Raw genomic sequence first — 27,087 nt, forward strand, 5'->3', positions numbered from 1 at the left:
AATATTATACAACGTTGTCACTTTTACAGTAACAACACTGAGTGGAAGTTTTAAGCACAGAATGGAGGGTGAATTCTGGGACAAACTCCATTTGTTTTTAATTGAACAAAAGCGTGTGAGCACATGGTGGGACAAACCCTCACACACAGGATTCAACGGGAAAATACATGTTGAAGGAAAAGTGCAGTAATAGGAATAAAAGAGAGCCTCCTGGTTAAATCCTGACACTGACAGGGAGATAAATATATATAGAAATAAAGGGATTTATCTCGCACCTTTCACGACCACTGGACGTTTCAAAGCGCTTTACAGCCAATGAAGTACATTTGACGTGTAGTCACTGTTGTAATGTGGGAAACGTGGCAGCCAATTAGTGCACAGCAAGCTCCCACAAACAGCAGTGAATGACCAGATAATCAGTTTTTTGTGATGTTGATTAAGGGCTAAATATTGGCCAGAACACCAGGGATAACTTCCCTGCTCTTCTTCAAAATAGTGACATGAAATATTTTACGTCCACTTGAGAGAGCAGACGGGGCCTCGGTTGAACGTCTCATCCGAAAGACGGCACCTGTGACAGTGCAGCACTCCCTCAGCACTGCACTGGGAGGCTCAGCCTGGATTTGTGCTCAAGTTCCTGGAGTGGGACTTCAACCCACAACCTTCTGACTCCGAGGTGAGAGTGCTACCCACTGAGCCACAGCTGACACAGATATAAAACAATGCAGGGCTGAAATTGTACCCCTCTTAAGCTCCATTACCGCCTCTAAGAGGAGGCAGTGGACAGATAGGCCTCACCGACCGGGGGGAGATGGCTGGGCCGACCCATCCTAAATTGCCCCCGGTCCAGGAGCGACAGGAACGGGATTCCGTGCTGCTGCCCGTCAGGCACACACCGATCCCACACTGTAACGCGGTGCTCCCCTTACCAATCCCAGTGAGGAATTGCCCCGCGGGAGCGATGTTACCGCCGGTCGGTGCCACTGACAGCTTTCCCCTGCGGGAAGCTGCGTGTGCCTGTGCGGCATGTCCACCCTTAAAGGGGAGGCTGCACTACCGGCAATGGTGGCCACGGGTTCGGCCGGGCCGCCGACAGGCAGCATGCACCCTGTCTTGGGTGCCAGGCCGCTGGCCCAGCCCAAAGTCTCCCTGGTGGCCCAGTGCGCCCAACGAAACTTCCTCTAACTGAAGGGGAGGGACTTTGTGACACGGCAGTGTGACGGGACACATCCACATCGCGCTGGTATCATCAGCGACGTGCTGAAGTGAGCAGCGCATCACTGACGCCTCGTCGGGGCACCGATCGACCAAAGGGCACTTCCACCCCTCAGCACCGCCCCAACCGCAAATAGACACCAAAGTGCCGAATATTGGGGCAGAGAACACTCTTAAATATCGGTAAGTGGGGGACAACTTCAGCCCCTGCATCTGTTAGTGACCAAATCTGCACTCATCGTTGCAAACAAATGACCTCTCCACACTTTCCAGGCTACAATGGGGCCGGAATTCAGCCTCCCGAAAAGGCCTCACCATCAGAAAGCAGCAGCCGTGCGGCGGAGCCGAATGGCCGCCAATTTGGGGTCAAAATGCCGCCGGCAAAGAAATTCACCTCGGTAGTTTTTCCGACGGTCTCCACAAGTGCATAATCAAAGTGTGCACCGCCAATCTCCCGAACCTCCAGCCAAATTCACCGTGAGAAATCTTCGATCTGCCGCGCGGTGACCCGACAGTTTTTATGTTGGAGCACCTTGTTGGAATTGTATACAACGGGGCAGCATGGCACCCCTTCAACTATTCTTGTGTGAAACAAGAATCAAGTACCCCCTTATAAAAGGGGCACTAAAACCGACAAATTAACCAATAAAACTTTTTAAACGATAAATGGACAAATTAAAATTTGGTTGCCGGGGGTGATGATGCACTCCAGTCCCTCCAGCGCCCACCTCTCGCGGAAGGCCACGAGCGTACCGGTGGACACCGCGTGCTCCATCTCCAGGGACAAGCTGGAGCGAACCTAGCCGTGGAAGTCAGGCTGAACGACCCCCTCGACCGCCTGCTGCCTGGATCGGCTAATGGCCCCCTTGGCCAGGCCCAGGAGCAGTCCTATGAGGAGCGGCAGCCCTTCAAATGGGGGGCGCACTGCCGCGGCCGCCATATTTTTTTTTGTAGGCCGACTGTCCGGTCGGGCCGTCAGTTATGCCCCGGTTTTGGCCAGGCCGCCCACAGGCTGCTGGCCCGGCCGAAACCCTCCCTGGTGGCCCAGTGGACCAGAGTTTTAAAATGGCGAAGGCTCCCCCTTTAAGTGAAGGGGAGAGATGTGGTGACGCACATGTGTCATGACGTCATCAGCGGCAGGCTGACGAATGACAGCAACCCGCCTCCGCTTCCGCCCCTCCCACGGTCGATCAGCTTACTGCCCCCTTCCGCCCCTCCCACGGTCGATCAGCTTACTGCCCCCTTCCACCCCTCCCACGGTCGATCAGCTCACTGCCCCACTTCCACCCCTCCCACAGTCGATCAGCTTACTGCCCCACTTCCACCCCTCCCACGGTCGATCAGCTTACTGCCCCACTTCCACCCCTCCCACGGTCGATCAGCTTACTGCCCCACTTCCACCCCTCCCACGGTCGATCAGCTTACTGCCCCCTTCCACCCCTCCCACGGTCGATCAGCTTACCCATCCCTCCCACGGTCGATCAGCTTAATGTCCCAACTTCCACCCCTCCCACGGTCGATCAGCTTACCCACCCCTCCCACGGTCGATCAGCTTACCCATCCCTCCCACGGTCGATCAGCTTACTGCCCCCTTCCACCCCTCCCACGGTCGATCAGCTTACTGCCCCCTTCCATCCCTCCCACGGTCGATCAGCTTACTGCCCCACTTCCACCCCTCCCACGGTCGATCAGCTTACCCACCCCTCCCACGGTCGATCAGCTTACCCATCCCTCCCACGGTCGATCAGCTTACTGCCCCCTTCCACCCCTCCCACGGTCGATCAGCTTACTGCCCCCTTCCACCCCTCCCACGGTCGATCAGCTTACTGCCCCACTTCCACCCCTCCCACGGTCGATCAGCTTACTGCCCCACTTCCACCCCTCCCACGGTCGATCAGCTTACTGCCCCACTTCCACCCCTCCCACGGTCGATCAGCTTAATGCCCCACTTCCACCCCTCCCACGGTCGATCAGCTTACTGCCCCACCTCCACCCCTCCCACGGTCGATCAGCTTACTGTCCCACTTCCACCCCTCCCACGGTCGATCAGCTTACTGCCCCACCTCCACCCCTCCCACAGTCGATCAGCTTACCCACCCCTCCCTCGGTCGATCAGCTTACTGCCCCACTTCCACCCCTCCCACGGTCGATCAGCTTACTGCCCCACCTCCACCCCTCCCACGGTCGATCAGCTTACTGCCCCACTTCCACCCCTCCCACGGTCGATCAGCTTACTGTCCCACTTCCACCCCTCCCACGGTCGATCAGCTTAATGCCCCACTTCCACCCCTCCCACGGTCGATCAGCTTACTGTCCCACCTCCACCCCTCCCACAGTCGATCAGCTTACTGCCCCACTTCCACCCCTCCCACGGTCGATCAGCTTACTGTCCCACTTCCACCCCTCCCACAGTCGATCAGCTTACTGTCCCACTTCCACCCCTCCCACGGTCGATCAGCTTACTGTCCCACCTCCACCCTCCCACGGTCGATCAGCTTACTGTCCCACTTCCACCCCTCCCACGGTCGATCAGCTCACTGTCCCACTTCCACCCCTCCCACAGTCGATCAGCTTACTGTCCCACTTCCACCCCTCCCACAGTCGATCAGCTTACTGCCCCACTTCCACCCCTCCCACAGTCGATCAGCTTACTGCCCCACTTCCACCCCTCCCACAGTCGATCAGCTTACTGCCCCACTTCCACCCCTCCCACGGTCGATCAGCTTACTGCCCCACTTCCACCCCTCCCACGGCCGATCAGCTCACTGCCCCACTTCCACCCCTCCCACGGTCGATCAGCTTACTGCCCCACTTCCACCCCTCCCACAGTCGATCAGCTTACTGCCCCACTTCCACCCCTCCCACGGTCGATCAGCTTACTGTCCCACTTCCACCCCTCCCACGGTCGATCAGCTCACTGCCCCACTTCCACCCCTCCCACGGTCGATCAGCTTACTGCCCCACTTCCACCCCTCCCACAGTCGATCAGCTTACTGCCCCACTTCCACCCCTCCCACGGTCGATCAGCTTACTGCCCCACTTCTGCCTCCATTTTGACCGACTTCCGGTTCTGCCAGAAAAAAAGCCAAAGAGCTAAATTTTGTGAAAGAGGCAACCTCTTCCAGCGCGGCAGAAAAAACACCAAAAACAGTAGATGCGCCAGGTTTCTGGCGGGCCTGAATTTCGACCCAAATAATCATCCTTCAGCTAGCAAATTAATTAAGGAATGTGCAATCGGCTTTCATAATGGCAAGGCGGTGCAGAAGATCATCTCATTTTGGAGTTGAAAGCCAGAAACTATTTATTAATCGAGTCCCGTGAGAAACTCGTCCATGGGTCTGGAATGTACCCAATACACACAGACTGTAGTAGGTCTGGAATGTACCCAATACACACAGACTGTAGTAGGTCTGGAATGTGCCCAATACACACAGACTGTCGTGGGTCTGGAATGTGCCCAATACACACAGACTGTAGTGGGTCTGGAATGTACCCAATACACACAGACTGTAGTGGGTCTGGAATGTACCCAATACACACAGACTGTAGTGGGTCTGGAATGTGCCCAATACACACAGACTGTCGTGGGTCTGGAATGTGCCCAATACACACAGACTGTAGTGTGTCTGGAATGTGCCCAATACACACAGACTGTAGTGGGTCTGGAATGTGCCCAATACACACAGACTGCAGTGGGTCTGGAATGTACCCAATACACACAGACTGTAGTGGGTCTGGAATGTACCCAATACACACAGACTGTAGTGGGTCTGCAATGTACCCAATACACACAGACTGTAGTGGGTCTGGAATGTGCCCAATACACACAGACTGTAGTGGGTCTGGAATGTACCCAATACACACAGACTGTAGTGGATCTGGAATGTGCCCAATACACACAGACTGTAGTGGGTCTGGAATGTGCCCAATACACACAGACTGCAGTGGGTCTGGAATGTACCCAATACACACAGACTGTAGTGGGTCTGGAATGTACCCAATACACACAGACTGTAGTGGATCTGGAATGTGCCCAATACACACAGACTGTAGTGGGTCTGCAATGTACCCAATACACACAGACTGTCGTGCGTCTGGAATGTACCCAATACACACAGACTGTAGTGGATCTGGAATGTGCACAATACACACAGACTGTAGTGGGTCTGGAATGTACCCAATACACACAGACTGCAGTATGTCTGCAATGTACCCAATACACACAGACTGTAGTGGGTCTGGAATGTACCTAATACACACAGACTGTAGTGGATCTGGAATGTGCCCAATACACACAGACTGTCGTGGGTCTGCAATGTACCCAATACACACAGACTGTAGTGTGTCTGGAATGTGCCCAATACACACAGACTGTAGTGGGTCTGGAATGTACCCAATACACACAGACTGTAGTGGGTCTGGAATGTACCCAATACACACAGACTGTCGTGGGTCTGGAATGTACCCAATACACACAGACTGTCGTGGGTCTGGAATGTACCCAATACACGCAGACTATAGTGGGTCTGGAATGTACCAAATACACACAGACTGTAATGGGTCTGGAATGTACCAAATACACACAGACTGTAATGTGTCTGGAATGTACGCAATACACAGAATGTAGTGGGTCTGGAATGTACCCAATACATACAGACTGCAGTGGGTCTGGAATGTACCCAATACACACAGACTGTAGTGTGTCTGGAATGTATACCATACACACAGACTGTAGTGGGTCTGGAATGTAACCAATACACACAGATTGTAGTGTGTCTGGAATGTACCCAATACACACAGACTGTAATGGGTCTGGAATGTACCTAATACACACAGACTGTAGTGGGTCTGGAATTTACCCAAGACACACAGAATGTAGTGGGTCTGGAATGTTCCCAATGCACAGAGACTGTAGTGGGTCTGGAATGTACCCAATACACACAGAACTGTAGTGGGTCTGGAATGTACCCAATACACACAGACTGTAGTGTTTCGGGAATGTACCCAATACACACAGACTGTAGTGGGTCTGGAATTTACCCAATACACACAGACTGTAGTTGGTCTGGAATGTGCCCAATAGACACAGACTGCAGTGTGTCTGGAATGTGCCCAATACATACAGACTGTCGTGGGTCTGCAATGTACCCAATACACACAGACTGTAGTGGGTCTGGAATGTACCCAATACACACAGACTGTAGTGTGTCTGGAATGTACCCAATACACACAGACTGTAGTGTGTCTGGAATGTACCCAATACACACAGACTGTAGTGGGTATGGAATGTGCCCAATACACACAGACTGTACTGTGTCTGGAATGTGCCCAATACACACAGACTGTAGTGGGTCTGGAATGTGCCCAATACACACAGACTGTAGTGGGTCTGGAATGTACCCAATACACACAGACTGTAGTGGGTCTGGAATGTGCCCAATACACACAGACTGTAGTGTGTCTGGAATGTGCCCAATACACACAGACTGTAGTGGGTCTGGAATGTACCCAATACACACAGACTGTAGTGGGTCTGGAATGTACCCAATACACGCAAACTATAGTGGGTCTGGAATGTACCCAATACATGCAGACTATAGTGGGTCTGAAATGTACCCAATACACACAGACTGTAGTGGGTCTGGCATGTACCCAATACACACAGACTGTAGTGGGTCTGGAATGTACCCAATACACACAGACTGCAGTGGGTCTGGAATGTACCCAATACACACAGACTGTAGTGGGTCTGGAATGTACCCAATACACACACAGACTGTAGTGTGTCTGGAATGTGTCCAACACACACAGACTGCAGTGTGTCTGGAATGTACCCAATACATACAGACTGTCGTGGGTCCGTAATGTGCCCAATACACACAGACTGTAGTGGGTCTGGAATGTACCCAATACACACAGACGGTAGTTGGTCTGGAATGTGCCCAATACACACAGACTGTAGTGGGTCTGGAATGTGCCCAATACATACAGACTGTCGTGGGTCTGCAATGTACCCAATACACACAGACTGTAATGGGTCTGGAATGTACCCAATACACACAGAATGTAGTGGATCTGGAATGTGCCCAATACACACAGACTGTCGTGGGTCTGCAATGTACCCAATACACACAGACTGTAGTGGGTCTGGAATGTACCCAATACACACAGACTGTAGTGGGTCTGGAATGTACCCAATACACACAGACTGTAGTGGGTCTGGAATGTGCCCAATACACACAGACTGTAGTGTGTCTGGATTGTGTCCAACACACACAGACTGTAGTGTGTCTGGAATGTACCCAATACGCACAGACTGTAGTGTGTCGGGAATGTACCCAATTCACACAGACTATAGTGGGTATGGAATGTACCCAATACACACAGACTGTAGTTGGTCTGGAATGTGCCCAAAACACACAGACTGTAGTGTGTCTGGAATGTGCCCAATACATACAGACTGACGTGGTTCTGCAATGTACCCAATACACACAGACTGTAATGGGTCTGGAATGTACCCAATACACACAGACTGTAGTGGATCTGGAATGTGCCCAATACACACAGACTGTAGTGGGTCTGCAATGTACCCAATACACACAGACTGGAGTGGGTCTGGAATGTACCCAATACACACAGACTGTAGTGGGTCTGGAATGTACCCAATACACACAGACTGTAGTGGGTCTGGAATGTGCCCAATACACACAGACTGTAGTGTGTCTGGAATGTGCCCAATACACACAGACTGTAGTGGGTCTGGAATGTACCCAATACACACAGACTGTAGTGGGTCTGGAATGTACCCAATACACACAGACTGTAGTGGGTCTGGAATGTACCCAATACACGCAGACTATAGAGGGTCTGGAATGTACCCAATACACGCAGACTATAGTGGGTCTGAAATGTACCCAATACACACAGACTGTAATGGGTCTGGAATGTACGCAATACACAGAATGTAGTGTGTCTGGAATGTACCCAATACACACAGACTGTAATGGGTCTGGAATGTACCCAATACACACAGACTGCAGTGGGTCTGGAATGTACCCAAGACACACAGAATGTAGTGGGTCTGGGATGTACCCAATACACACAGACTGTAGTGGGTCTGGAATGTACCCAATACACACAGACTGCAGTGGGTCTGGAATGTACCCAACACACACAGACTGTAGTGGGCCTGGAATGTGCCCAATAGACACAGACTGTAGTGTGTCTGGAATGTGCCCAATACATACAGACTGTAGTGTGTCTGGAATGTGCCCAATACATACAGACTGTCGTGGGTCTGCAATGTACCCAATACACACAGACTGTAGTGGGTCTGGAATGTACCCAATACACACAGACTGTAGTGGGTCTGGAATGTGCCCAATACACACAGACTGTCGTGGCTCTGCAATGTACCCAATACACACAGGCTGTAGTGGGTCTGGAATGTACCCAATACACACAGACTGTAGTGGGTCTGGAATTTACCCAATACACACAGACTGCAGTGGGTCTGGAATGTGCCCAATACACACAGACTGTAGTGTATCTGGAATGTGCCCAATACACACAGACTGTAGTGGGTCTGGAATGTACCCAATACACACAGGCTCTAGTGGGTCTGGAATGTACCCAATACACGCAAACTATAGTGGGTCTGGATTGTACCCAATACATGCAGACTATAGTGGGTCTGAAATGTACCCAATACACACAGACTGTAGCGGGTGTGGAATGTACCCAATACACACAGACTGTAGTGGGTCTGGAATGTACCCAATACACACAGACTGTAGTGGGTCTGGAATGTGCCCAATACACACAGACTGTAGTGGGTCTGGAATGTACCCAATACACACACAGACTGTAGTGTGTCTGGAATGTGTCCAACACACACAGACTGTAGTGTGTCTGGAATGTACCCAATAAACACAGGCGGTAGTGGGTCTGGAATGTACCCAATACACATAGAATGTAGTGGGTCTGGAATGTACCCAATACGCACAGACTGTAGTGGGTCTGGAATGTACCCAATACACACAGGCGGTAGTGGGTCTGGAATGTACCCAATACACATAGAATGTAGTGGGTCTGGAATGTACCCAATACACACAGACTGTAGTGGGTCTGGAATTTACCCAATACACACAGACTGTAGTGGGTCTGGAATGTACCCAATACACATAGAATGTAGTGGGTCTGGAATGTACCCAATATGCACAGACTGTAGTGGGTCTGGAATGTACCCAAGACACACAGAATGTAGTGGGTCTGGGATGTACCCAATACACACAGACTGTAGTGGGTCTGGAATGTACCCAATACACACAGACTGCAGTGTGTCTGGAATGTACCCAACACACACAGACTGTAGTGGGCCTGGAATGTGCCCAATAGACACAGACTGTAGTGTGTCTGGAATGTGCCCAATACATACAGACTGTAGTGTGTCTGGAATGTGCTCAATACATACAGACTGTCGTGGGTCTGCAATGTAGCCAATACACACAGACCGTAGTGGGTCTGGAATGTACCCAATTCACACAGACTGTAGTGGGTCTGGAATGTACCCAATACACACAGACTGTAGTTGGTCTGGAATGTGCCCAATACACCCAGACTGTAGAGGGTCTGGAATGTGCCCAATACATACAGACTGCAGTGGGTCTGGAATGTGCCCAATACACACAGACTGTAGTGTGTCTGGAATGTGCCCAATACACACAGACTGTAGTGGGTCTGGAATGTACCCAATACACACAGACTGTAGTGTGTCTGGAATGTGCCCAATACACACAGACTGTAGTGGGTCTGGAATGTACCCAATACACACAAACTGCAGTGGGTCTGGAATGTACCCAATACACACAGACTGTAGTGGATCTGGAATGTACCCAATACACGCAGACTATAGTGGGTCTGGAATGTACCCAATACACGCAGACTATAGTGGGTCTGAAATGTACCCAATACACACAGACTGTAGTGGGTCTGGAATGTGTCCAACACACACAGACTGTAGTGTGTCTGGAATGTACCCAATACACACAGACTGTAGTGGGTCTGGAATGTACCCAATACACACAGACTGTAGTGTGTCTGGAATGTACCCAATACACACAGACTGTAGTGGGTATGGAATGTGCCCAATACACACAGACTGTACTGTGTCTGGAATGTGCCCAATACACACAGACTGTAGTGGGTCTGGAATGTGCCCAATACACACAGACTGTAGTGGGTCTGGAATGTACCCAATACACACAGACTGTAGTGGGTCTGGAATGTGCCCAATACACACAGACTGTAGTGTGTCTGGAATGTGCCCAATACACACAGACTGTAGTGGGTCTGGAATGTACCCAATACACACAGACTGTAGTGGGTCTGGAATGTACCCAATACACGCAAACTATAGTGGGTCTGGAATGTACCCAATACATGCAGACTATAGTGGGTCTGAAATGTACCCAATACACACAGACTGTAGTGGGTCTGGCATGTACCCAATACACACAGACTGTAGTGGGTCTGGAATGTACCCAATACACACAGACTGCAGTGGGTCTGGAATGTACCCAATACACACAGACTGTAGTGGGTCTGGAATGTACCCAATACACACACAGACTGTAGTGTGTCTGGAATGTGTCCAACACACACAGACTGCAGTGTGTCTGGAATGTACACAATACATACAGACTGTCGTGGGTCCGTAATGTGCCCAATACACACAGACTGTAGTGGGTCTGGAATGTACCCAATACACACAGACGGTAGTTGGTCTGGAATGTGCCCAATACACACAGACTGTAGTGGGTCTGGAATGTGCCCAATACATACAGACTGTCGTGGGTCCGTAATGTGCCCAATACACACAGACTGTAGTGGATCTGGAATGTACCCAATACACACAAACTGCAGTGTGTCTGGAATGTACCCAATACACACAAACTGCAGTGGGTCTGGAATGTACCCAATACACACAGACTGTAGTGGGTCTGGAATGTATACAATACACACAGACTGTTGTGGGTCTGGAATGTGCACAATACACACAGACTGTCGTGGGTCTGCAATGTACCCAATACACACAGACTGTAGTGGGTCTGGAATGTACCCAATACACACAGACTGTAGTGGGTCTGGAATGTACCCAATACACACAGACTGTAGTGGGTCTGGAATGTACCCAATACACGCAAACTATAGTGGGTCTGGAATGTACCCAATACACACAGACTGTAGTGGGTCTGGAATGTATACAATACACACAGACTGTCGTGGGTCTGCAATGTACCCAATACACACAGAGTGTAGTGGGTCCGGAATGTACCCAATACACACAGACTGTAGTTGGTCTGGAATGTGCCCAAAACACACAGACTGTAGTGTGTCTGGAATGTGCCCAATACATACAGACTGTCGTGGGTCTGCAATGTACCCAATACACACAGACTGTAATGGGTCTGGAATGTACCCAATACACACAGAATGTAGTGGATCTGGAATGTGCCCAATACACACAGACTGTCGTGGGTCTGCAATGTACCCAATACACACAGACTGTAGTGGGTCTGGAATGTACCCAATACACACAGACTGTAGTGGGTCTGGAATGTACCCAATACACACAGACTGTAGTGGGTCTGGAATGTGCCCAATACACACAGACTGTAGTGTGTCTGGATTGTGTCCAACACACACAGACTGTAGTGTGTCTGGAATGTACCCAATACGCACAGACTGTAGTGTGTCGGGAATGTACCCAATTCACACAGACTGTAGTGGGTATGGAATGTACCCAATACACACAGACTGTAGTTGGTCTGGAATGTGCCCAAAACACACAGACTGTAGTGTGTCTGGAATGTGCCCAATACATACAGACTGACGTGGTTCTGCAATGTACCCAATACACACAGACTGTAGTGGATCTGGAATGTGCCCAATACACACAGACTGTAGTGGGTCTGCAATGTACCCAATACACACAGACTGGAGTGGACCTGGAATGTACCCAATACACACAGACTGTAGTGGGTCTGGAATGTACCCAATACACACAGACTGTAGTGGGTCTGGAATGTGCCCAATACACACAGACTGTAGTGTGTCTGGAATGTGCCCAATACACACAGACTGTAGTGGGTCTGGAATGTACCCAATACACACAGACTGTAGTGGGTCTGGAATGTACCCAATACACACAGACTGTAGTGGGTCTGGAATGTACCCAATACACGCAGACTATAGAGGGTCTGGAATGTACCCAATACACGCAGACTATAGTGGGTCTGAAATGTACCCAATACACACAGACTGTAATGGGTCCGGAATGTACGCAATACACAGAATGTAGTGTGTCTGGAATGTACCCAATACACACAGACTGTAATGGGTCTGGAATGTACCCAATACACACAGACTGCAGTGGGTCTGGAATGTACCCAATACACACAGACTGCAGTGGGTCTGGAATGTACCCAACACACACAGACTGTAGTGGGCCTGGAATGTGCCTAATAGACACAGACTGTAGTGTGTCTGGAATGTGCCCAATACATACAGACTGTAGTGTGTCTGGAATGTGCCCAATACATACAGACTGTCGTGGGTCTGCAATGTACCCAATACACACAGACTGTAGTGGGTCTGGCATGTACCCAATACACACAGACTGTAGTGGGTCTGGAATGTACCCAATACACACAGACTGCAGTGGGTCTGGAATGTACCCAATACACACAGACTGTAGTGGGTCTGGAATGTACCCAATACACACACAGACTGTAGTGTGTCTGGAATGTGTCCAACACACACAGACTGCAGTGTGTCTGGAATGTACCCAATACATACAGACTGTCGTGGGTCCGTAATGTGCCCAATACACACAGACTGTAGTGGGTCTGGAATGTACCCAATACACACAGACTGTAGTGGGTCTGGAATGTGCCCAATACACACAGACTGTAGTGTGTCTGGAATGTGCCCAATACACACAGACTGTAGTGGGTCTGGAATGTACCCAATACACACAGACTGTAGTGGGTCTGGAATGTACCCAATACACGCAAACTATAGTGGGTCTGGAATGTACCCAATACATGCAGACTATAGTGGGTCTGAAATGTACCCAATACACACAGACTGTAGTGGGTCTGGAATGTACCCAATACACGCAAACTATAGTGGGTCTGGAATGTACCCAATACATGCAGACTATAGTGGGTCTGAAATGTACCCAATACACACAGACTGTAGTGGGTCTGGCATGTACCCAATACACACAGACTGTAGTGGGTCTGGAATGTACCCAATACACACAGACTGCAGTGGGTCTGGAATGTACCCAATACACACAGACTGTAGTGGGTCTGGAATGTACCCAATACACACACAGACTGTAGTGTGTCTGGAATGTGTCCAACACACACAGACTGCAGTGTGTCTGGAATGTACCCAATACATACAGACTGTCGTGGGTCCGTAATGTGCCCAATACACACAGACTGTAGTGGGTCTGGAATGTACCCAATACACACAGACGGTAGTTGGTCTGGAATGTGCCCAATACACACAGACTGTAGTGGGTCTGGAATGTGCCCAATACATACAGACTGTCGTGGGTCCGTAATGTGGCCAATACACACAGACTGTAGTGGATCTGGAATGTACCCAATACACACAAACTGCAGTGTGTCTGGAATGTACCCAATCCACACAAACTGCAGTGGGTCCGGAATGTACCCAATACACACAGACTGTAGTTGGTCTGGAATGTGCCCAAAACACACAGACTGTAGTGTGTCTGGAATGTGCCCAATACATACAGACTGTCGTGGGTCTGCAATGTACCCAATACACACAGACTGTAATGGGTCTGGAATGTACCCAATACACACAGAATGTAGTGGATCTGGAATGTGCCCAATACACACAGACTGTCGTGGGTCTGCAATGTACCCAATACACACAGACTGTAGTGGGTCTGGAATGTACCCAATACACACAGACTGTAGTGGGTCTGGAATGTACCCAATACACACAGACTGTAGTGGGTCTGGAATGTGCCCAATACACACAGACTGTAGTGTGTCTGGATTGTGTCCAACACACACAGACTGTAGTGTGTCTGGAATGTACCCAATACGCACAGACTGTAGTGTGTCGGGAATGTACCCAATTCACACAGACTGTAGTGGGTATGGAATGTACCCAATACACACAGACTGTAGTTGGTCTGGAATGTGCCCAAAACACACAGACTGTAGTGTGTCTGGAATGTGCCCAATACATACAGACTGACGTGGTTCTGCAATGTACCCAATACACACAGACTGTAGTGGATCTGGAATGTGCCCAATACACACAGACTGTAATGGGTCTGCAATGTACCCAATACACACAGACTGGAGTGGGTCTGGAATGTACCCAATACACACAGACTGTAGTGGGTCTGGAATGTACCCAATACACACAGACTGTAGTGGGTCTGGAATGTGCCCAATACACACAGACTGTAGTGTGTCTGGAATGTGCCCAATACACACAGACTGTAGTGGGTCTGGAATGTACCCAATACACACAGACTGTAGTGGGTCTGGAATGTACCCAATACACACAGACTGTAGTGGGTCTGGAATGTACCCAATACACGCAGACTATAGAGGGTCTGGAATGTACCCAATACACGCAGACTATAGTGGGTCTGAAATGTACCCAATACACACAGACTGTAATGGGTCCGGAATGTACGCAATACACAGAATGTAGTGTGTCTGGAATGTACCCAATACACACAGACTGTAATGGGTCTGGAATGTACCCAATACACACAGACTGCAGTGGGTCTGGAATGTACCCAAGACACACAGAATGTAGTGGGTCTGGGATGTACCCAATACACACAGACTGTAGTGGGTCTGGAATGTACCCAATACACACAGACTGCAGTGGGTCTGGAATGTACCCAACACACACAGACTGTAGTGGGCCTGGAATGTGCCTAATAGACACAGACTGTAGTGTGTCTGGAATGTGCCCAATACACACAGACTGCAGTGTGTCTGGAATGTGCCCAATACATACAGACTGTCGTGGGTCTGCAATGTACCCAATACACACAGACTGTAGTGGGTCTGGCATGTACCCAATACACACAGACTGTAGTGGGTCTGGAATGTACCCAATACACACAGACTGCAGTGGGTCTGGAATGTACCCAATACACACAGACTGTAGTGGGTCTGGAATGTACCCAATACACACACAGACTGTAGTGTGTCTGGAATGTGTCCAACACACACAGACTGCAGTGTGTCTGGAATGTACCCAATACATACAGACTGTCGTGGGTCCGTAATGTGCCCAATACACACAGACTGTAGTGGGTCTGGAATGTACCCAATACACACAGACTGTAGTGGGTCTGGAATGTGCCCAATACACACAGACTGTAGTGTGTCTGGAATGTGCCCAATACACACAGACTGTAGTGGGTCTGGAATGTACCCAATACACACAGACTGTAGTGGGTCTGGAATGTACCCAATACACGCAAACTATAGTGGGTCTGGAATGTACCCAATACATGCAGACTATAGTGGGTCTGAAATGTACCCAATACACACAGACTGTAGTGGGTCTGGCATGTACCCAATACACACAGACTGTAGTGGGTCTGGAATGTACCCAATACACACAGACTGCAGTGGGTCTGGAATGTACCCAATACACACAGACTGTAGTGGGTCTGGAATGTACCCAATACACACACAGACTGTAGTGTGTCTGGAATGTGTCCAACACACACAGACTGCAGTGTGTCTGGAATGTACCCAATACATACAGACTGTCGTGGGTCCGTAATGTGCCCAATACACACAGACTGTAGTGGGTCTGGAATGTACCCAATACACACAGACGGTAGTTGGTCTGGAATGTGCCCAATACACACAGACTGTAGTGGGTCTGGAATGTGCCCAATACATACAGACTGTCGTGGGTCCGTAATGTGCCCAATACACACAGACTGTAGTGGATCTGGAATGTACCCAATACACACAAACTGCAGTGTGTCTGGAATGTACCCAATACACACAAACTGCAGTGGGTCTGGAATGTACCCAATACACACAGACTGTAGTGGGTCTGGAATGTATACAATACACACAGACTGTTGTGGGTCTGGAATGTGCACAATACACACAGACTGTCGTGGGTCTGCAATGTACCCAATACACACAGACTGTAGTGGGTCTGGAATGTACCCAATACACACAGACTGTAGTGGGTCTGGAATGTACCCAATACACACAGACTGTAGTGGGTCTGGAATGTACCCAATACACGCAAACTATAGTGGGTCTGGAATGTACCCAATACACACAGACTGTAGTGGGTCTGGAATGTATACAATACACACAGACTGTCGTGGGTCTGCAATGTACCCAATACACACAGAGTGTAGTGGGTCCGGAATGTACCCAATACACACAGACTGTAGTTGGTCTGGAATGTGCCCAAAACACACAGACTGTAGTGTGTCTGGAATGTGCCCAATACATACAGACTGTCGTGGGTCTGCAATGTACCCAATACACACAGACTGTAATGGGTCTGGAATGTACCCAATACACACAGAATGTAGTGGATCTGGAATGTGCCCAATACACACAGACTGTCGTGGGTCTGCAATGTACCCAATACACACAGACTGTAGTGGGTCTGGAATGTACCCAATACACACAGACTGTAGTGGGTCTGGAATGTACCCAATACACACAGACTGTAGTGGGTCTGGAATGTGCCCAATACACACAGACTGTAGTGTGTCTGGATTGTGTCCAACACACACAGACTGTAGTGTGTCTGGAATGTACCCAATACGCACAGACTGTAGTGTGTCGGGAATGTACCCAATTCACACAGACTGTAGTGGGTATGGAATGTACCCAATACACACAGACTGTAGTTGGTCTGGAATGTGCCCAAAACACACAGACTGTAGTGTGTCTGGAATGTGCCCAATACATACAGACTGACGTGGTTCTGCAATGTACCCAATACACACAGACTGTAGTGGATCTGGAATGTGCCCAATACACACAGACTGTAGTGGGTCTGCAATGTACCCAATACACACAGACTGGAGTGGGTCTGGAATGTACCCAATACACACAGACTGTAGTGGGTCTGGAATGTACCCAATACACACAGACTGTAGTGTGTCTGGAATGTGCCCAATACACACAGACTGTAGTGGGTCTGGAATGTACCCAATACACACAGACTGTAGTGGGTCTGGAATGTACCCAATACACACAGACTGTAGTGGGTCTGGAATGTACCCAATACACGCAGACTATAGAGGGTCTGGAATGTACCCAATACACGCAGACTATAGTGGGTCTGAAATGTACCCAATACACACAGACTGTAATGGGTCCGGAATGTACGCAATACACAGAATGTAGTGTGTCTGGAATGTACCCAATACACACAGACTGTAATGGGTCTGGAATGTACCCAATACACACAGACTGCAGTGGGTCTGGAATGTACCCAAGACACACAGAATGTAGTGGGTCTGGGATGTACCCAATACACACAGACTGTAGTGGGTCTGGAATGTACCCAATACACACAGACTGCAGTGGGTCTGGAATGTACCCAACACACACAGACTGTAGTGGGCCTGGAATGTGCCTAATAGACACAGACTGTAGTGTGTCTGGAATGTGCCCAATACATACAGACTGTAGTGTGTCTGGAATGTGCCCAATACATACAGACTGTCGTGGGTCTGCAATGTACCCAATACACACAGACTGCAGTGGGTCTGGAATGTACCCAATACACACAGACTGTAGTGGGTCTGGAATGTGCCCAATACACACAGACTGTCGTGGCTCTGCAATGTACCCAATACACACAGGCTGTAGTGGGTCTGGAATGTACCCAATACACACAGACTGTAGTGGGTCTGGAATTTACCCAATACACACAGACTGCAGTGGGTCTGGAATGTGCCCAATACACACAGACTGTAGTGTATCTGGAATGTGCCCAATACACACAGACTGTAGTGGGTCTGGAATGTACCCAATACACACAGGCTCTAGTGGGTCTGGAATGTACCCAATACACGCAAACTATAGTGGGTCTGGAATGTACCCAATACATGCAGACTATAGTGGGTCTGAAATGTACCCAATACACACAGACTGTAGCGGGTGTGGAATGTACCCAATACACACAGACTGTAGTGGGTCTGCAATGTACCCAATACACACAGACTGTAGTGGGTCTGGAATGTACCCAATACACACAGACTGTAGTGGGTCTGGAATGTACCCAATATACGCAGACTATAGTGGGTCTGGAATGTACCCAATACACGAAGACTATAGTGGGTCTGAAATGTATCCAATACACACAGACTGTAGTGTGTCTGGAATGTGTCCAACACACACAGACTGTAGTGTGTCTGGAATGTACCCAATAAACACAGGCGGTAGTGGGTCTGGAATGTACCCAATACACATAGAATGTAGTGGGTCTGGAATGTACCCAATACGCACAGACTGTAGTGGGTCTGGAATGTACCCAATACACACAGGCGGTAGTGGGTCTGGAATGTACCCAATACACATAGAATGTAGTGGGTCTGGAATGTACCCAATACACACAGACTGTAGTGGGTCTGGAATTTACCCAATACACACAGACTGTAGTGGGTCTGGAATGTACCCAATACACATAGAATGTAGTGGGTCTGGAATGTACCCAATACGCACAGACTGTAGTGGGTCTGGAATGTACCCAAGACACACAGAATGTAGTGGGTCTGGGATGTACCCAATACACACAGACTGTAGTGGGTCTGGAATGTACCCAATACACACAGACTGCAGTGTGTCTGGAATGTACCCAACACACACAGACTGTAGTGGGCCTGGAATGTGCCCAATAGACACAGACTGTAGTGTGTCTGGAATGTGCCCAATACATACAGACTGTAGTGTGTCTGGAATGTGCTCAATACATACAGACTGTCGTGGGTCTGCAATGTACCCAATACACACAGACCGTAGTGGGTCTGGAATGTACCCAATTCACACAGACTGTAGTGGGTCTGGAATGTACCCAATACACACAGACTGTAGTTGGTCTGGAATGTGCCCAATACACACAGACTGTAGAGGGTCTGGAATGTGCCCAATACATACAGACTGCAGTGGGTCTGGAATGTGCCCAATACACACAGACTGTAGTGTGTCTGGAATGTGCCCAATACACACAGACTGTAGTGGGTCTGGAATGTACCCAATACGCACAGACTGTAGTATGTCGGGAATGTACCCAATTCACACAGACTGTAGTGGGTCTGGAATGTACCCAATACACACAGACTGTAGTTGGTCTGGAATGTACCCAATACACGCAGACTATAGTGGGTCTGAAATGTGCCCAATACATACAGACTGTCGTTGGTCTGGAATGTGCCCAATACACACAGATTGTAGTGGGTCTGGAATGTACCCAATACACACAGACTGTAGTGGGTCTGGAATGTACCCAATAAACACAGACTGTAGTGGATCTGGAATGTGCCCAATACACACAGACTGTCGTGGGTCTGCAATGTACCCAATACACACAGACTGTAGTGGTTCTGGAATGTACCCAATACACACAGACTGTAGTCGGTCTGGAATGTACCCAATGCACACAAACTGCAGTGGGTCTGGAATGTACCCAATACACACAGACTGTAGTGGGTCTGGAATGCACCCAATACACGCAGACTATAGTGGGTCTGGAATGTACCCAATACACGCAGACTATAGTGGGTCTGAAATGAACCCAATACCCACAGACTGTAGTGGGTCTGGAATGTACCCAATACGCACAGACTGTAGTGTGTCGGGAATGTACCCAATTCACACAGACTGTAGTGGGTCTGGAATGTACCCAATACACACAGACTGTAGTTGGTATGGAATGTGCCCAATACACACAGACTGCAGAGGGTCTGGAATGTGCCCAATACATACAGACTGTCGTGGGTCTGGAATGTGCCCAATACACACAGACTGTAGTGGGTCTGGAATGTACCCAATACACAAAAACTGTAGTGGGTCTGGAATGTACCCAATACACACAGACTGTAGTGGATCTGGAATGTTCCCAATACACACAGACTGTCGTGGGTCTGCAATGTACCCAATACACACAGACTGTAGTGGGACTGGAATGTACCCAATACACACAGACTGTAGTGGGTCTGGAATGTACCCAATACACACAGACTGTAGTGGGTCTGTAATGTGCCCAATACACACAGACTGTAGTATGTCTGGAATGTGCCCAATACACACAGACTGTAGTGGGTCTGGAATGTACCCAATACACACAAACTGCAGTGGGTCTGGAATGTACCCAATACACGCAGACTATAGTGGGTCTGGAATGTACCCAATACACGCAGACTATAGTGGGTCTGAAATGTAACCAATACACACAGACTGTAGTGGGTCTGGAATGTACCCAATACACACAGACTGTAATGGGTCTGAAATGTACCCAATACACACAGACTGTAGTGGGTCTGGAATGTACCCAATACACACACAGACTGTAGTGTGTCTGGAATGTGTCCAACACACACAGACTGTAGTGTGTCTGGAATGTACCCAATACACACAGACTGTAGTGGGTCTGGAATTTACCCAATACACACAGACTGTAGTGGATCTGGAATGTACCCAATACACACAGACTGTAGTGGGTCTGGAATGTACCCAATACACACAGACTGTAGTGGGTCTGGAATGAACCCAGTACACACAGACTGTAGTGGATCTGGAATGTACCCAATACACACAGACTGTAGTGGGTCTGGAATGTACCCAATACACACAGACTGTCGTGGGTCTGCAATGTACCCAATACACACAGACTGTAGTGTGTCTGGAATGTGCCCAATACATACAGACTGTCGTGGGTCTGCAATGTACCCAATACTCACAGACTGTATTGGGTCTGGAATGTACCCAATACACACCGACTGTAGTGGATCTGGAATGTGCCCAATACACACAGACTGTCGTGGGTCTGCAATGTACCCAATACACACAGACTGTAGTGTGTCTGGAATGTGCCCAATACATACAGACTGTCGTGGGTCTGCAATGTACCCAATACTCACAGACTGTATTGGGTCTGGAATGTACCCAATACACACAGACTGTAGTGGATCTGGAATGTGCCCAATACACACAGACTGTCGTGGGTCTGGAATGTACCCAATACACACAGACTGTAGTGGATCTGGAATGTGCCCAATACACACAGACTGTCGTGGGTCTGCAATGTATCCAATACACACAGACTGTAGTGGGACTGGAATGTACCCAATACACACAGACTGTAGTGCGTCTGGAATGTGCCCAATACACACAGACTGTAGTGTGTCTGGAATGTGCCCAATACACACAGACTGTAGTGGGTCTGGAATGTACCCAATACACACAGACTGTAGTGTGTCTGGAATGTGTCCAACACACACAGACGGTAGTGTGTCTGGAATGTACCCAATACACACAGACTGTAGTGGGTCTGGAATGTACCCAATACACACAGAATGTGGTGGGTCTGGAATGTACCCAATACGCACAGACTGTAGTGTGTCAGGAATGTACCCAATTCACACAGACTGTAGTGGGTCTGGAATGTACCCAATACACACAGACTGTAGTTGGTCTGGAATGTGCCCAATACACACAGACTGCAGAGGGTCTGGAATGTGCCCAATACATACATACTGTCGTGGGTCTGGAATGTGCCCAATACACACAGACTGTAGTGGATCTGGATTGTACCCAATACACACAGACTGTAGTGGATCTGGAATGTGCCCAATACACACAGACTGTCGTGGGTCTGGAATGTACCCAATACACACAGACTGTAGTGGGTCTGGAATGTGCCCAATACACACAGACTGTAGTGTGTCTGGAATGTGCCCAATACACACAGACTGTAGTGGGTCTGGAATGTACCCAATACACACAAACTGCAGTGGGTCTGGAATGTATCCAATACACGCAGACTATAGTGGGTCTGGAATGTACCCAATACACGCAGACTATAGTGGGTCTGAAATGTACCCAATACACACAGACTGTAGTGGGTCTGGAATGTACCCAATACACGCAGACTAACGTGGGTCTGGAATGTACCCAATACACACAGACTGTAATGGGTCTGAAATGTACCCAATACACACAGACTGCAGTGGGTCTGGAATGTACCCAATACACACACAAACTGTAGTGTGTCTGGAATGTGTCCAACACACACAGACTGTAGTGTGTCTAGAATGTACCCAATACACACAGACTGTAGTGGGTCTGGAATGTACCCAATACACACAGACTGTAGTGGGTCTGGAATGTACCGAATACACACAGACTGTAGTGGGTCTGGAATGTAACCAATACACACAGACTGTAGTGTGTCTGGAATGTACCCAATACACACACAATGTAATGGGTCTGGAATGTACCGAATACACACAGACTGTAGTTGGTCTGGAATGTACCCAAGACACACAGACTGTAGTGGGTCTGGAATGTACCCAATACACACAGACTGTAGTGGGTCTGGAATGTACCCAATACACACAGACTGTAGTGGGCCTGGAATGTACCCAATACACACAGACTGCAGTGGGTCTGGAATGTGCCCAACACACACAGACTGTAGTGGGTCTGGAATGTACCCAATACACACAGACTGTAGTGGGTCTGGAATGTACCCAATACACACAGACTGTAGTGGGTCTGGAATGTACCCAATACACACAGACTGTAGTGGATCTGGAATGTACCCAATACACACAGACTGCAGTGGGTCTGGAATGTACCCAATACACACAGACTGTAGTGGGTCTGGAATGTACCCAGTACACACAGACTGTAGTGGATCTGGAATGTACCCAACACACACAGACTGTAGTGGGTCTGGAATGTACCCAATACACACAGACTGTCGTGGTCTGCAATGTACCCAATACATACAGACTGTAGTGTGTCTGGAATGTGCCCAATACATACAGACTGTCGTGGGTCTGCAATGTACCCAATACTCACAGACTGTAGTGGGTCTGGAATGTACCCAATACACACAGACTGTAGTGGATCTGGAATGTACCCAATACACACAGACTGCAGTGGGTCTGGAATGTACCCAATACACACAGACTGCAGTGGATCTGGAATGTGCCCAATACACACAGACTGTCGTGGGTCTGCAATGTAACCAATACACACAGACTGTAGTGGGTCTGGAATGTACCCAATACACACAGACTGTCGTGGGTCTGGAATGTACCCAATACACACAGACTGTAGTGGGTCTGGGATGTGCCCAATACACACAGACTGTAGTGTGTCTGGAATGTGCCCAATACACACAGACTGCATTGGGTCTGGAATGTACCCAATACACACAGACTGTAGTGGGTCTGGAATGTACCCAATACACACAGACTGTAGTGGGTCTGGAATGTACCCAATATACGCAGACTATAGTGGGTCTGGAATGTACCCAATACACGAAGACTATAGTGGGTCTGAAATGTATCCAATACACACAGACTGTAGTGGGTCTGGAATGTACCCAATACACGCAGACTATAGTGGGTCTGGAATGTACCAAATACATATAGACTGTAATGGGTCTGGAATGTACCAAATTCACACAGACTGTAATGGGTCTGGAATGTGCACAATACACAGAATGTAGTGGGTCTGGAATGTATCCAATACACACAGACTGCAGTGGGTCTGGAATGTCCCCAATACACACAGACTGTAGTGGGTCTGGAATGTACCCAATATACACAGACTGTAGTTGGTCTGGAATGTCTACAATACACACAGACTGTAGTGGGTCTGGAATGTAACCAATACACACAGACTGTAGTGTGTCTGGAATGTACCCAATACACACAGACTGTAATGGGTCTGGAATGTACCGAATACACACAGACTGTAGTGGGTCTGGAATGTACCCAATACACACAGACTGTAGTGGGTCTGGAATGTACCCACTACGCACAGACTGTAGTGTGTCGGGAATGTACCCAATACACACAGACTGTAGTGGGTCTGGAATTTACCCAATACACACAGACTGTAGTTGGTCTGGAATGTGCCCAATAGACACAGACTGTAGTGTGTCTGGAATGTGCCCAATACATACAGACTGTCGTGGGTTTGCAATGTACCCAACACACACAGACTGTAGTGGGTCTGGAATGTACCCAATACACACAGACTGTAGTGGGTCTGGAATGTACCCAATACACACAGACTGTAGTGGGTCTGTAATGTGCCCAATACACACAGACTGTAGTGTGTCTGGAATGTGCCCAATACACACAGACTGTAGTGGGTCTGGAATGTACCCAATACACACAGACTGTAGTGGGTCTGGAATGTACCCAATACACGCAGACTATAGTGGGTCTGAAATGTACCCAATACACACAGACTGTAGTGGGTCTGGAATGTACCCAATACACACAGACTGTAGTGGGTCTGGAATGTTCCCAATACACACAGACTGTAGTGGGTCTGGAATGTACCCAATACACACACAGACTGTAGTGTGTCTGTAATGTGTCCAACACACACAGACTGTAGTGTGTCTGGAATGTACCCAATACACACAGACTGTAGTGGGTCTGGAATGTACCCAATACACACAGAATGTAGTGGGTCTGGAATGTACCCAATACGCACAGACTGTAGAATGTCGGGAATGTACCCAATTCACACAGACTGTAGTGGGTCTGGAATGTACCCAATACACACAGACTGTAGTTGGTCTGGAATGTGCCCAATACACACAGACTGTAGTGGGTCTGGAATGTGCCCAATACATACAGACTGTCGAGGGTCTGGAATGTGCCCAATACACACAGACTGTAGTGGGTCTGGAATGTACCCAATACACACAGACTGTAGTGGGTCTGGAATGTACCCAATACACACAGACTGTAGTGGATCTGGAATGTGCCCAATACACACAGACTGTCGTGGGTCTGCAATGTACCCAATACACACAGACTGTAGTGGGTCTGGAATGTACCCAATACACACAGACTGTAGTGGGTCTGGAATGTACCCAATACACACAGACTGCAGTGGGTCTGGAATGTGGCCAATACACAGAGACTGTAGTGTGTCTGGAATGTGCCCAATACACACAGACTGTAGTGGGTCTGGAATGTACCCAATACACACAAACTGCAGTGGGTCTGGAATGTACCCAATACACACAGACTGTAGTGGGTCTCGAATGTACCCAATACACGCAGACTATAGTAGGTCTGGAATGTACCCAATACACGCAGACTATAGTGGGTCTGAAATGTACCCAATACACACAGACTGTAGTGGGTCTGGAATGTACCCAATACACGCAGATTATAGTGGGTCTGGAATGTACCCAATACACACAGACTGTAGAGGGTCTGAAATGTACCCAATACACACAGACTGTAGTGGGTCTGGAATGTACCCAATACACACACAGACTGTAGTGGGTCTGGAATGTACCCAATACACACAGACTGTAGTGGGTCTGGAATGTACCCAATACACACAGACTGTAGTGGGCCTGGAATGTACCCAATACACACAGACTGCAGTGGGTCTGGAATGTGCCCAACACACACAGACTGTAGTGGGTCTGGAATGTACCCAATACACACAGACTGTAGTGGGTCTGGAATGTACCCAATACACACAGACTGTAGTGGGTCTGGAATGTACCCACTACGCACAGACTGTAGTGTGTCGGGAATGTACCCAATACACACAGACTGTAGTGGGTCTGGAATTTACCCAATACACACAGACTGTAGTTGGTCTGGAATGTGCCCAATAGACACAGACTGTAGTGTGTCTGGAATGTGCCCAATACATACAGACTGTCGTGGGTTTGCAATGTACCCAACACACACAGACTGTAGTGGGTCTGGAATGTACCCAATACACACACACTGTCGTGGGTCTGGAATGTACCCAATACACACAGACTGTAGTGGGTCTGGAATGTGCCCAATACACACAGACTGTAGTGTGTCTGGAATGTGCCCAATACACACAGACTGTAGTGGGTCTGGAATGTACCCAATACACACAGACTGTAGTGGGTCTGGAATGTACCCAATACACGCAGACTATAGTGGGTCTGAAATGTACCCAATACACACAGACTGTAGTGGGTCTGGAATGTACCCAATACACACAGACTGTAGTGGGTCTGGAATGTACCCAATACACACAGACTGTAGTGGGTCTGGAATGTACCCAATACACACACAGACTGTAGTGTGTCTGGAATGTGTCCAACACACATAGACTGTAGTGTGTCTGGAATGTACCCAATACACACAGACTGTAGTGGGTCTGGAATGTACCCAATACACACAGAATGTAGTGGGTCTGGAATGTACCCAATACGCACAGACTGTAGTGTGTCGGGAATGTACCCAATTCACACAGACTGTAGTGGGTCTGGAATGTACCCAATACACACAGACTGTAGTTGGTCTGGAATGTGCCCAATACACACAGACTGTAGTGGGTCTGGAATGTGCCCAATACATACAGACTGTCGTGGGTCTGGAATGTGCCCAATACACACAGACTGTAGTGGGTCTGGAATGTACCCAATACACACAGACTGTAGTGGGTCTGGAATGTACCCAATACACACAGACTGTAGTGGATCTGGAATGTGCCCAATACACACAGACTGTCGTGGGTCTGCAATGTACCCAATACACAC

General features: G+C 48.8%; 1 protein-coding gene across 4 annotated transcripts in view; it reads left to right on the top strand.

Annotated features, from left to right (window-relative positions):
* LOC139255976 (immunoglobulin superfamily member 3-like) overlaps positions 1 to 27,087 on the top strand; it is a 120,978-nt gene that overhangs the window by 14,870 nt on the left and 79,021 nt on the right. The gene's annotated exons all lie outside the window — the stretch shown is intronic.

Source organism: Pristiophorus japonicus, unplaced genomic scaffold (genome assembly GCF_044704955.1).
Source record: "Pristiophorus japonicus isolate sPriJap1 unplaced genomic scaffold, sPriJap1.hap1 HAP1_SCAFFOLD_660, whole genome shotgun sequence".
NCBI lineage: Eukaryota > Metazoa > Chordata > Chondrichthyes > Pristiophoridae > Pristiophorus > Pristiophorus japonicus.